The sequence below is a fragment of the Oncorhynchus nerka genome, linkage group LG18 (assembly GCF_034236695.1).
Source record: "Oncorhynchus nerka isolate Pitt River linkage group LG18, Oner_Uvic_2.0, whole genome shotgun sequence".
Taxonomy (NCBI): Eukaryota; Metazoa; Chordata; class Actinopteri; order Salmoniformes; family Salmonidae; genus Oncorhynchus; species Oncorhynchus nerka.
In genome coordinates, this window is record NC_088413.1 from 60248639 (window position 1) to 60263949 (window position 15311).

At 42.6% G+C, this 15311-nt stretch overlaps 1 pseudogene; it reads right to left on the reverse strand.

Moving 5' to 3' along the window:
* LOC115146497 (ryanodine receptor 3-like) overlaps positions 1-15311 on the reverse strand; it is a 128409-nt pseudogene that overhangs the window by 100072 nt on the left and 13026 nt on the right.

Here is a 15311-nt window from a genome sequence, read left to right on the forward strand (position 1 = left end):
TTGCATCGAATAAGATCATTATCAGTATCAGAAATGCATTATCTGTCTATTAGAATACATTAGAGAACGACTGACAACAGAACAATAAGATGATAAATGATCTAGTAATTACACTTCCTCACTCTCTCTACACTTACAATATACTCTTATCTATTGGATTAATAATGTACTAAAATACAACATGCTGCATCTGGTAATGAACTACAACAATCCCATCTCAGGAAAGTGCATAAATGAGATCAGTAAACCACTGCAACCTGGAAAAAGTGCAATGTCATACTAAAGTACAATGGATGAGAAATTAGCATATGTTCATATCTTCCCTACTCCTTCCTCTGAAACATGAAACATGATATTTTAGGACAGGCACTGTTTAGGATGTTCCCTGCAAGAGGAGCATAGAGAGCAACTTGGTCGAGCTGTGTTTCAAATCAAATTAAATCGTATTTGTCACATGCGCCGAATACAACAGCTGTAGACCTTACCGTAAAATGCTTACTTACAAGCCCTTAACCAACAATGCAGTTCAAGAAATAGAGTGAATAAATTATTTACCAAATAAACTCCCTGTTCATTCATGACTGCGTGGCCACGTATGCCTCCAACTCAATCATCAAGTTTGCAGACGACACCAAAGTGGTAGGCCTGATTACCAACAATGACGAGACAGCCTACAGGGAGGAGGTGAGGTCCCTCGGAGTGTGGTGCCAGGAAAATAACCTCTCATCCAACATCAACAAAAAAAGGAGCTGATAGTGGACTTCAGGAAACAGCAGAGGGAGCACCCCCCCTATCCACATCGACAGGACCGCAGTGGAGAAGGTGGAAGGCTTCAAGTTCCTTGGTGTACACATCACTGACAAACTGAAATGGTCCCCCCACACAGACAGTGTGGTGAAGAAGGCGCAACAGCGCCTCTTCAACCTCAGAAGGCTGAAGAAATTTGGCTTGGCACCTAAAACCCTCACAAACTTTTACAGATGCACAATTGAGAGCATCTTGTCAGGATGTATCACTGCCTGGTATGGCAACTGCACCGCCTGCAACGGCAGGGCTCTCCAGAGGGTGGTACAGTCTGCCCAACGTATCATCAGGGGCAAACTACCTGCTCTCCAAGACACCTTCAGCACCCGATGTCACAGGAAGGCCAAAAAGATCATCAAGGACAATAGCCACCCGAGCCACTGCCTGTTCACCCCGCTATCATCCAGAAGGCGAGGTCAGTACAGGTGCATCAAAGTTGGGACTGAGAGACTGAAAAACAGCTTCTAACTCAAGTCCATCAGACTGTTAAATAGCCATCACTAGCACATTAGAGGCTGCTGCCCTATATACATAGACTTGAAAACACTGGCCACTTTAATAATTGAAACACTAGTCCATTTAATAATTTTTTACATATTTTGCATTACTCATCTCATATGTATAGTGATATAGTGTATTCTGTCATATTCTACTGTATCTTAATCTATGCCGCTCTGACATTGCTCGTCCAAATATTTATATATTCTTAAATCCATTCCTTTACTTTAGATTGTGTGTATTGTTAGATATTACTTGTTAGATATTACTGCACTGTTGGAGCTAGAAACACAAGCATTTCGCTACACCTGCACTAACGTCTACTAAACATGTGTATGTGACAAATAACATTTGATTTGATTTTGATTTGCATACAGGATGCATGTTTTGGAACATTTTAATTCTCTATATTTGTATTCTTCCTTTCACTCTGTCATTTAGGTTACTATTGATCCACCCTCAGTTTTCTCCCATCACAGCCATTGAACTCCGTATCTGTTTTAAAATCACCATTGTCTCCATGGTGACATCTCTGAGCAGTTTCCTTCCTGTTCTGCAGCTCAGTTCAGAAGGACCACTTTGATGTATCTGGGTGGTTTAATACATCATCCACAGCATGATTATTAACTTGGCCATGCTAAACGAGATTCAATGTCTGATTTGTTATCGTCACCCATCTACCAATCACTGCCCTTCTTTGAGGCTTTCTGAAAGCTCCCTGGTCTTTGTAGTTGAATCTTGCCATAGATCACAGGCACATTTGGAAAAGAGACCTAGGTCTCAATATGTCTTCTTTGTCAAAATAAAGATTAAATAAAAAAATCGGTGCTTGAAATTCAGTACTCCACAGATGTTGTATGTATGGGAGACAGAGGAATGGGGTAGTCATTAAAAAAATCATGTCAATCCATATTATTTCACACAGTGAGTCCATGTAAATTATTATCTGATTTGTTAAGCAATATTTTATTCCTGAACTAATTTAGGGTTGCCTAAACAAAGGGGGTGAATACTTATGCAACAACTACATTTCATTTGTATTCATTTGTAAAAACGTGTAGAACCATGTTGTGTGGATCAATGACAATTAAATCTATTTCAATCCCACTTTGTAAAGCAACAAAATGTGGGAAAATCCAGGGGGGTGTATACTTATGATACCCAGTGTAACTGGCTGTTCAGAGGAGATAGGGAGGTGGTGTCGAGACCTGCTTTGACTACCAATAGACCAGCTATACACACAGATTCAACTGCTATGCAAAAGCTATATGAAGGTCCATTCAATGAGATTGCCTCCATTGACTCGGGTGTGTGTATGTAACGCGTGTGCTGTATATTCTACACCGTGGCTCTGTCATTTGAACTTGTTTGGTTCTCTGTGTGTGTTTTACAGTACACCAAAAGTAGTTACAGTGCAATTCTGCTCTATAGTGAAAATTATAGCATTGAGAATTTGTCCTTTCAGCCTCATTGTTAATCAAATGGACAACCGAGCAGCACAGGGCAGAACCACTTCAGTAAAGCTGCAATAAGAGGGCAGCGCTCTCCTTCTGATGACTTCCATTCACATTACTATTCATGGAAGGCTCAACCTCCCAGTACCCAGGTCCCCAGGCCACTGTAATAGGCCAATTCCTCTCATTAATCCCATTAATGAACATAAACAGGTGGTGCTTGCATCATTATAAGAAACAATTTCACAACATTTTAGTCTTCTCCGACCCTGATATCCTGTAATCAATTAAATGGAATATGTGAAACGGGGATGTTCAGTAGATTCCCAGAGGGCTCTCTGTGATGTGGTGATACCTTCTCTCTGCCGTCTGTCCTGGGGTGGGAGTGTGTATGGACGTGTGGAGTGTGTGTATGGATGCTGCGGTAGAAGGACAGTACTCACCCCCTCACTGTTCTGGCCCGTCTTAGCCAGCATCTCCTGCAGGGCTCGCACAGAGAGAGAATGCTCCAGCACAAAGTTACAGATGCACAGGTCTGGAGGGACATACTGGAAGAGACAGAGGATGGGAGATTGGGTTTAGGGTTGTATGCAGCAGACAATTGCCAGTTACAAGTGAGGATTTCAAACCATGTTAAAAAGTCTCAATATAAAATGTAGATTAAATGAAAACCCAGAAAAGGCTTTTGATTGGTCACTACAGATGCCTGGTCCTCAGATTGGTTAGTCACAGATTGTGACTGAGTGTGTTGTTCTTTACTAAGCATTTTTTGTCCATTACACCCATGACTAATAATCATAACAACCATCAATTACAAACGCCAGAGATTGATTACACTTGAAAACCATTTTAGATGCCTGTTCCACATTCCCTCAGCACTGCAGAGTGAGAGAAACGCAATAACACAGATGTCTTTGAAAACATTCAATCAATCTTATTTGATAAGGAAAAGCCTACAGTCATTTATCTATATTGTGTCTCCCAAAATAGTTCTGAATGCCTGCGTAAGTCAGTCCACCTGCTCTACAAGATGCAACTTTGAAAGCATATCAACTGACTGGAGGGCCAAATTCAGAATTCTATATCATTACAGCAAGTGTCTATAGTATCGGTGTATGTGGATCTTGGCCAATCTAGGGGATGGAAAGAGAGCATGAAGAGACCACAGGAGAGAGAGAGAGAGAGTGAGAGAGAGAGAGACAGACAGACAGACAGACAGACAGACAGACAGACAGACAGACAGACAGACAGACAGACAGACAGACAGACAGACAGACAGACAGACAGACAGACAGACCGAGACAGACAGACCGAGAGAGACAGACCGAGAGACAAAGTAACAGAGAGAGACAGACCGAGAGAGACAGACCGAGAGAGACAGACCGAGAGAGACAGACCGAGAGACAAAGTAACGGAGAGAGACAGACCGAGAGAGACAGACCGAGAGAGATAGACAGACCGAGAGAGACAGACAGACCAAGAGAGACAGACTGAGAGAGACAGACTGAGAAACAAAGTAACAGAGAGAGACAGACCTAGAGAGACAGACCGAGAGAGACAGACCGAGAGAGACAGACAGAGAGAGACAGACAGACCGAGAGAGACAGACTGAGAGAGACAGACTGAGAGAGACAGACCGAGAGAGACAGACTGAGAGAGACAGACTGAGAGAGATAGACAGACCGAGAGAGATAGACAGACCGAGAGCGACAGACTGAGAGAGACAGACCGAGAGAGACAGACCGAGAGAGACAGACTGAGAGAGACAGACCGAGAGAGAAAGTAACATAGAGAGACAGACCGAGAGAGACAGACCGAGAGACAAAGTAACAGAGAGAGTGGAGCGCTCATCCCTTCTTCATACAGGACAGGGCAGCAGTCTGACAGAATGAGGCAGAGAGGGAGATACTTAGGGACCTGCAACACTACAAGATAAATGATGCACAGCAAACACACACACTATCCTCCTTTAAGTAGCAACATGTAAAACTTGGCTAAACTGGTTCACCTAGTTACAGATAAATCTAACTTTAAATTGGAACTTCAGCCGACCTAGTTCTACTCTGCTGTGAGCCTACCTGCTTTCTACACTCAGGTAAAACTAAGTTAATATGTGAAATAATCTAAAGCAGTATCGACGCAGCTATCCATTCTCGAGACATTTTAAATATGCACATTTAAATCATGGTGGAGTATAGATCCAGAGAGCTGGACCAACAGTGGCAGGACAGTGGAGTTACACCAGTAAAACAGACATGATGTGATTTGTAGTGACACATGCCAACGTCGGAAGCCCAGTGTCTCTCTTAGGACAGCCTCAAGCATCAGCTTCGGAGATGTCAAAATGATGTCAAAGTGGCTTAAAGTAACGTACTCAGACATAATGACCTTAATGACCTGCCATTACTAAGGGCATTTTGAGAATTGTCATCACTGTTTTTAGTCAAAACACACACATACGCTATGCTCACACATGCACCCATCCACAAACAACCAGGGGTTACAGCCACAGCAGCACAGACACTGTAAAAGCCCGAAGTCCATTTGATCCGCACCCTATGAGAGGACTCTGTGCCAGTTCTATTCTTTGACTAGATTTGATTTTCTCCCCCGTTCCACTCTTTCCTGGCATGCTGTTGGGGAAACACAATAGAGGGTAGCACGGAGGAATCTGTGTTGAGGCGCTGGGGGCGTAGGTCTGTGTGTCCTCAATCTGAGATGGCATATCATGAAGATATATTTAGGGCTGCTTGCCTACACACTGCTCTTTGGTTTATGGCTCATGCTGTGGGAGGGGAGCAGCTAGACCAATGGATCACATATCCCATCTTCTCTGCGGAGGAGATCCAAAAGGTTACATACCACTTTCACTTTGATTACCCCAAGAGATGACCTCTCAATTTAGCTCCTTCATGTTCACCCTAATGACAGAGTACATACTGTGCATTAGTTCAGAAACCTAGAAGTAGTTGGCTATATCATCATCTTCATCTTATTTAACAGTTAATTGGCCATTTCATTAGTTAAACATTCACTTTACAATAGCTGTACATTGTTGATTCTATGATGGGGGCTTCAGCTCTCTGGTGATCCTACCACGAGAGAGCTGACGGGGGAGCAGCTAACCATGAATAAACATCAACTGCTAATTTAATTCATTGGCTGACTGATGTCACATTTAAACATGCACCATGTAAATCAACATCCTTGTTGCCTTGTGTATGTCTCCATGCACTGTAAAAAAAATATATATATATATGTTGATTCAACGTACAATTGTAAGGCAAACAGCTTTTTGGGGTATTTGATGAGGGGAAAAAACAGTTTGATCAATTTTACAATAAGGCTGTAACGTAACAAAATATGAAAAAAGTCCGAATGCACTGTATATATTTTGTATACTGTGTCCCTACACTGTCCCTACGATCCACATGTCGATCTGACTGATCACAAGGGAGGGAACATCAAAACCAATCCTCTCATTCTGCTTAGATTGTGATTGTACACTCGTAGAAAAAAAGGTGCTAAGTAGAACCATACAAGATTCTTGGGTTTGTCCCCATAGTCAAACCCTTTTTGGTGCTGGGTAGAACCCTTTGCAGAGGGTTCTTCAAAGAACCCCCTCTGTATGATTATACATACAGTAGAAACCTCTATGAAGGGTTCTGCCTAAAAACCCTCTATGAACGGTTCTACCAACCTTATTAGCCTTTAACATTTGATTATTTCTGACAATCCATTACGTATATCATACGGCCTTTCTTTGAGGGCCTAGTTACAGTGCATTCGGAAAGTATTCAGACCCCTTGACATTTCCCACATTTTGTTACGCTACAGCCTTATTCTAAAGTGGATTAAATAGTTTATTTCGTGGTGGTTCCAAACTTCTTCCATTTAAGAATGATGGAGGCCACTGTGTTCTTGGGGACCTTCAATGCTGCAGAAATGTTTTGGGTGTAGATGAGAAAAATATATATTTGATCCGTTTTAGAATAAGGCTGTAATGTAACAAAATGTGTAAAAAGTCAACGGCTATGAATACTTTCCGAATGCACCGTACATCCTAACACTGTGGTGTTATGAATCTCCTGGTTTACAGGCCACATCAGGCCTGCAAGTCACATTATGCAGGCTTGCAAAGTGACGTGTAATTCCTAGTGGAATCCAGCCAGAGTTAGGATATCCAACAAGTGGAATTGTTAATCACCCTCAAACTGAATTCAGAATGACTGCCAAGGTAGGGAAGATTGAATAGGGAGACGAACTCAATCATCTAAATTGGAACAACCATCTCAGTAAAGGGTGCAATAAAAGCAATTACTAACAGATTGGATTAGTTAAACCCACTTTTCCTAGGCCGTCATTGTAAATAAGGATTTGTTCTTAACTGACTTGCCTAGTTAAATAAAGGTTCAATAAATACAAAATAAAGAAATGGTATGTTATTTATCTTTGTGTAGATTAAAAAGAATCAACCGATCAATGTACATGCAAAAACACAGATATTACAGTAAAACAAACAATTTCCCCAAATTCTCCCTGCAATAGAGCATTCTGGAAAATAGTATATGGTTCTATGTAGAACCCTTCTTGCCTTCCAAATAATCCTGCCTGCCTTCCAAAGAATCATCAAACAACCGTTCCATCCAAAAATGGTTCTTAGGATGTTAAAGGAACCCTTTTGGAACCCTTTTTTAAAGAGTAGTGGTACTGTAGTTAGTTGAGTCGTTTTTTCCCCTTCCCCGTCTCTGGTCCTGTCCCTGGGGGATGACGGCATTTCATACAAACACCAAGCAATAAAGAAAAAGTGGCAGACAGGAAGAGCATCCATTACACCTGTCTAGTGTAATTACCATCCCATCTGGGATGAAAGCATCCAGACCCTCCCATTGCCTCTCCTTCCATCCCTAGGTGAGTGCTGTGGGGTGGGGGTGAAGAAAGGGGAAAACTGTAGCTAAGCAGTGCATACATAAATCACTATCACTCCCCACTCTCTCACTCTCTTATGTTCTCTGTGTCTGTGTCTCTATCTCAGCGTCTACGTAACTGGCTTCCCGGCCACGTTAAAATTAATCGGAGACAATGTTAAAGGTAGACTCAGTGATATGACATAGAGGCAGAAAATAAACAGCATAGTAGATCAATTTCCGCAACAACTAAGAGCGTTGAAGCGCAAGGCCCAACTTCTCCACTGTTTTGGTCCCATGGCTACCACGCTGTACATAGAGTGAGAGTGAAGTGTTGCATCTCGCTTGTCTCAATATCTCCGGTGCTGCTTGTGGCAACGTCATTTAGCTAAGTCTACCTTAAATAGATTATGATTAAAAGAACAATCAATGCTGAATAATCTAATCATGCCAGGTTACAGTGACAGAGGGAATGGAATTCGGAAGCGCTGATGAGGGCGACTGGCTTTACTGTGTAATATTGTCACTTGGACAGCTGCAATGTTTTAAAGTGCAATATTGCTATGCTTTCATAGAACTAGTTCTATAGAACAGCAATGGTGCTTCTTCCCCAAGTATATTCCAAAACTACAAGCAGGCAAAACGTGACAAATGAAACTAATCGGCTTTGAAATAGTAAGAATTGTCACGTTGTAAGTCATTCAGGAGAGAACTACACCCTTTGATGTGACAAATGCTGATTTGGTTTTTAAAACAATTAAGCCTTGCTCAATCCATCCTTATAAAACTTGCAGTGATTTTGCACGTAGTTGCACAAACCACAAATGCATTAGCACTGACAAAGCACCAGGCTGTATTACAACATTGAGCAATTATAGCAAACAACCACAGTTTGTTTATGAACTAATCAAGAAAAACCGCATGGTCTAATTTTTCCAAATTGAGCATTATCATAAAACTGGAGGCCTGCTGAGACGTACAATCACATTATATACATTATAATTGTTGCATCATGTATAATCAGGCGACTGTGATTGGTTCCTGTTTCTGATCATGTGGTATAGTAAGCTGCCTCTGTGAGGCTCTCAGCGTGTCCCTGGTTACTAGAGAGCAGGATCTGATTTATCTTTAGGTCCAATGCTGATAGTAATTTTTGGGGTCCAGGATGGCCAATATTCAATATTATTACATTTGAACATTTTGATGACAACATTTCTCAGAGACAGCCATGTATGCATAAAATCATACAATTCATTTGACTTTGTTTTTACCAATTTAACTACATAACAACATATTGGTAATAATCTTTCATTTGAATGGTAAATCTCTCGATAAACTGAGTAAATCAAGATGTCATAGGCAGGTGAATGCATATCCAATAGGAGTGTGTGAATGCATGTTATTTACCTTGTTTTGGGTATAAGCGGGTACAGTAAATAATCTGTTTCCGTTACATTTATGACTAATCTCTTCTTTTATAAAAGTGTACTGAATAAACTCCATGCAATCACTCACTCGTGGGTGTCTCTCTCACAGTACATGCAAGCAGTGGGCAAGGGAGAGACACGTCATTTAACCCAGTGAATTTATAACAATTTTGGAGACATTCAGCATTTTGTAGACCCTGGTTATTTGAAGACCCTGGTTACGTGTGTAGACCTTGATTACATGTGTAGACCCTGATTACGCGTGTAGACCCTGCTTAGGTGTACATTCAGGGCCCCCCGGGTGGCGCAGTGGTTAAGGGTGCTGCACTGCAGCGCCAGCTGTGCCTCCAGAGACTCTGGGTTCGCGCCCAGGCTCTGTCGTAACCGGCCGCGACCGGGAGGTCCGTGGGGCGACGCACAATTGGCCTAGTGTCGTCCGGGTTAGGGAGGGTTTGGCCGGTAGGGATATCCTTGTCTCATCGCGCACCAGAGACACCGTGTTTCCTCCACACATTGGTGCGGCTGGCTTCCGGGTTAGGGAGGGTTTGGCCGGGTAGGGATATCCTTGTCTCATTGCGCACCAGAGACACCGTGTTTCCTCCGACACATTGGTGCGGCTGGCTTCCGGGTTAGGGAGGGTTTGGCCGGGTAGGGATATCCTTGTCTCATCGCGCACCAGCGACACCGTGTTTCCTCCACACATTGGTGCGGCTGGCTTCCGGGTTAGGGAGGGTTTGGCCGGGTAGGGATATCCTTGTCTCATCGCGCACCAGAGACACCGTGTTTCCTCCGACACATTGGTGCGGCTGGCTTCCGGGTTAGGGAGGGCGCTGTGTTAAGAAGCAGTGTGGCTGGTTGTGTACCGGAGGACGCATGACTTTCGACCTTCGTCTCTCCCGAGCCCGTACGGGAGTTGTAGTGATGAGACAACATAGTAGCTACTAACAATTGGATACCATGAAATTGGGGAGAAAAAGGGGGTTAAAAAAATAAAATAAAAACTGTACATTCAGGTTACTTAAAGACCCTGGTTATGTAAAGACCCTAGTTACATGTATATGGACTTCTGAACTCAGTGAACATGTCCTGGCATTCTCTCATCTCACTCACTGGGCTCTATGGAGAACACCTTGGAAGACCTTATCTCTGACTCAAATACACCCTTTCTCACAACATTATAATCTACACTGAACAGTAGGAGAATCAGGCACTGAAAAGATAAGGGTGATAATTCTACATTCAAGATGTTAGTTCCGGTAGGAAATACTTTATTATATCTTAGCGTTAGAGCCACGGCGAAATTCTGTCTCATGTTTTCTTGCATAAGATTTTAGTTTGAGACAAACAAACAACGAATAACGTGACAACCCTACTCCTCTGTGTGCCTACCTTTGCCTCTGATGTGGGTTCCAGGTAGCACAGTCGATTGCCGAGCCCCTCTGCAGTCAGGCAGAACTTGCGATTCTCCTTGTGGATGCAGGCGACACACTGGAGCACCACTTCATCATCCTGTCAAGACAAAATGGAGGTTTTCAGAGTGAGAGGAGGTAGACAAAAAAAAACTACCCTCAGGAGCAGGAACCCATCAACCATATTATTCACTGTGACTCCACACTCTTAGAAAAAAATCTAGAACCTAAAAGGCTTCTTCGGAAGTCCCCATAGGAGAACCCTTTGAAGAACCCCTTTTGGTTCCAGGTAGAACTCTTTCCACAGATGGTCCTACATAGAACCTAAAATAGTTATTCTATATGGAACCAAAAACGGTTCCACCTGGAACCAAAAATAGATCTTCTATGGGGACAGCTACAGAACACTTTTGGAACCCTTTTTTCTAAGAGTGTGTTCTGGAAACAGGGGATTCATCTACCCAGACACTGGGTGGGTAGAAAAAAGTCATCATTTACATCATTGCAGAATAATTTGACATAATTGCAGAGCATTACATTGAATGTGCTGCTGGTTTAAGATTCAGGCTTCACAATTCATATTTTCCAGCAGCAAAATAGGTACCTTAAAAATATCAAGGAAAAATGGTGGGGTGAGATTTCTAGTATTTTACGTCTTAATGAAGCCTTGACACACCACGCAGAACCGGAGAATAGGTTGACACAAATGCTAAAGAAAAAGACAATGCAATATTAACTCCTGCTTTGAGGAGTTAATATTGATGACTAATACATTTCTCTATTTGGGTTCACTGTTTCGGGCTGTTGATTTGCAGTCTCCTGCTAAGGTAATGAACGAACACAAATTATCCACTGAGGATCCCTTTAAGTCTGCCAAACATCCTTTAGGCTATTCACGCTATTTACAGAAACCATTCACACCTCTTGACTTTTTCCATATTTTGTTGTTACAGCCTGAATTTAAAATGTATTGAATTTAGATTTTTGGTCAGTGGCCTACACACGCATGGACTCAATCTGTGCGCAATAATAGTGTTATAAATAGTGTTATACAATTATAATTATCTGTATGTTCTGTCAGTCGAGAAGTGAATTTCAAACACAGATTCAACCACAAAGACCCGGGAGGCTTACCAATGCCTCAGAAAGAAGGGCACCTATTGGTAGATGGGTAAAAAAAAATGAAAACTGACATGGAATATCCATTTGAGCATGGTGAAGTTATTAATTACACTTTGGATGGTATGTCAAGAACCCCAGTCACTCCAAAGATACAGGCGTCCTTCCTAACTCAGTTTCCGGACAGGAAAGAAACTGCTCAAGGATTTCACCATGAGCCAATGGTGACTTTAAAACAGTTACAGAGTTGAATGGCTGTGATAGGAGAATACTGAGGATGGATCAACAACATTGTAGTTACTCTACAATACTAACCTAATTGACAGAGTGAAAAGAAGGAAGCCTGTACAGAATACAAATATTCCAAAACATGCACTAAAGTAATACTGCTAAAAATGTGGCAAAGCAATATAGAATTTGTCCTGAATAGAAAGTGTTAAGTTTGGGGAAAATTCAATACAACACATTACTGAGTACCACTCTGCATGTTATCCTGGCATTAAGTTGTGTCACATATCAGTTTGCAACCAATGTAAATAAATATATAATCATTGAGTTAATAAAGTCGCATACAAACATGGATTTTTTATTGAGTAAAGCAGCTCCAAAATGGAGGTGTTTTAGCCTATGTAGCTTAGTGCTTTCCGTGGTGGAGGGGAAGCCAGTGAACACACAGAGCATAGGGATTGGTAATCTTCTTTGTGCCGTGATTGACTAAGTGTTCGGTTTCTCATGGAGACACTACGTCACCGCAGAATCTACAGGGAGAACTAGGCAGTTCAAGCCCCCTTCGGTGCTGCCATAGATTTACATTAGAAGTGCCCATTCAAGAAGGCTCAAGGTCATTGGCTAAAAAATGATGTCAAATCACGTTATACACTGCTCAAAAAAATAAAGGGAACACTAAAATAACACATCCTAGATCTGAATGAATGAAATATTCTTATTAAATACTTTTTTCTTTACATAGTTTAATGTGCTGACAACAAAATCACACAAAAATGATCAATGGAAATCAAATGTATCAACCCATGGAGGTCTGGATTTGGAGTCACACTCAAAATTAAAGTGGAAAACCACACTATAGGCTGATCCAACTTTGATGAAATGTCCTTAAAACAAGTCAAAATTAGGCTAAGTAGTGTGTGTGGCCTCCACGTGCCTGTATGACCTCCCTACAACGCCTGGGCATGCTCCTGATGAGGTGGCGGATGGTCTCCTGAGGGATCTCCTCCCAGACCTGGACTCAAGCATGCGCCAACTCCTGGACAGTCTGTGGTGCATGGAGCGAGACATGATGTCCCAGATGTGCTCAATTGGATTCAGGTCTGGGGAACGGGCGGGCCAGTCCATAGCATCAATGCCTTCCTCTTGCAGGAACTGCTGACACACTCCAGCCACATGAGGTCTAGCATTGTCTTGCATTAGGAGGAACCCAGGGCCAACCGCACCAGCATATGGTCTCACAAGGGGTCTGAGGATCTCATCTCGGTACCTAATGGCAGTCAGGCTACCTCTGGCGAGCACATGGAGTGCTGTGCGGCCCCCCAAAGAAATGCCACCCCACACCATGACTGACCCACCGCACACCCACACCCACCGCACACCCCACACCCACTGACCCAAACCGGTCATGCTGGAGGATGTTGCAGGCAGCAGAACGTTCTCCACGGCGTCTCCAGACTGTCACGTCTGTCACATGTGCTCAGTGTGAACCTGCTTTCATCTGTGAAGAGCACAGGGCGCCAGTGGCGAATTTGCCAATCTTGGTGTTCTCTGGCAAATGCCTAAACGTCCTGCACGGTGTTGGGCTGTAAGCACAACCCCCACCTGTGGACGTCGGGCCCTCATACCACCCTCATGGAATCTGTTTCTGACCGTTTGAGCAGACACATGCACATTTGTGGCCTGCTGGAGGTCATTTTGCAGGGCTCTGGCAGTGCTCCTCCTGCTCCTCCTTGCACAAAGGCGGAGGTAGCGGTCCTGCTGCTGGGTTGTTGCCCTCCTACGGCCTCCTCCACGTCTCCTGATGTACTGGCCTGTCTCCTGGTAGTGCCTCCATGCTCTGGACACTACGCTGAAAGACACAGCAAACCTTCTTGCCACAGCTCGCATTGATGTGCCATCCTGGATGAGCTGCACTACCTGAGCCACTTGTGTGAGTTGTAGACTCCGTCTTATGCTACCACTAGAGTGAAAGCACCGCCAGCGTTCAAAAGTGACCAAAACATCAGCCAGGAAGCATAGGAACTGAGAAGTGGTCTGTGGTCACAACCTGCAGAACCACTCCTTTATTGGGGGTGTCTTGCTAATTGCCTATAATTTCCACCTGTTGTCTATTCCATTTGCACAACAGCATGTGAAATGTATTGTCAATCAGTGTTGCTTCCTAAGTGGACAGTTTGATTTCACAGAAGTGTGATTGACTTGGAGTTACATTTTGTTGTTTAAGTGTTCCCTTTATTTTTTTTGAGCAGTGTATCTACCATAGCTTTGATTGGACTGATCAACATCATACTGTACTTACAAAATCTTAGCTAGCTAGCTAGACAAGCAGTATCTTCATGAATCAAGTTGACAATCTACAGGCAAATCCTTTCCAATCCTTGTCATATGAAGAGAAATTATAGATCAAATGTATCGGTGCTCATTGGCCATTTGACATAAACGTTATACAGAATGTCGGAAATCGCTAATTCAACAATGAGTGGTTTGGAAGGAATCAGTGCATTGTCTGGCTAACTGCAAGCATTGCAAAGTAATCACAGTTTTGCTTCCCTTGCCTGCTATCCAGGTTTGCGTTTAAGGATTTAAAACATCTGTCAGAAAGAGTCTCTTTTCCTAGCTTAAAAGGATAAACATTCACACGCAACACCATGGGCCAGAAAAAGTTGAATACATTGGCCATGCAGTCATTCCAGCATGACTTTATCCAGAGAATGCCAGACTTTAATGACAAAGTTTGAATATAAAGTTTGCCCACAAGAAGGCCCACAAGAGTCCAAAAATATGCATTGTATGCTGCTGCATAAATGATGTAATATGCCAGGATATGTATAGCTAAGAAAGTAATACTAAGTGTATGTTGTGTAGTTAGCTGTTAGTAGCCCATGTGTCTCGCTCTAAGAATTTGGTCCTTCTTCCCCTCGGAACTTAGCCAACTGTTCTGACTTGGTGGTACACATGTAGCCTATAGCCTGTTTTAGAGAAATGCCATAGTTGAATATTGTAAGAGCTTTCATTGTCTGCTTATATGCTCCCATTATTTATCCTACGGTTCTGATTTGGTGTAATGGGAGAATACTGTAAGAACAGCCCATGTTCTGAATTATGTTGCTGTCCATTTCAAAAGTGCTAAAAAAAAGGCATATCGACTAGGTCCGTCTTAGCTTGCTCAATGTCTACATGGAAATTACGGCTTGCCACTTATCCACTCATCGTTCGCTTATGCAATAGTTTCTACATCTGAATTGTTATATTGCTTATATACACTACCGTTAAAAAGTTTGGGGTCACTTAGAAATGTCCTTGTTATTGAAAGAAAAGCACATTTTTTTGTCCATTAACGTAACATCAAATTGATCGGAAATACAGTGTAGACATTGTTAATATTGTAAATGACTATTGTAGCTGGAAACGGCTGATATTTAATGGAATACCTACATAGGTGTACAGAGGCCCATTATCAGCAAC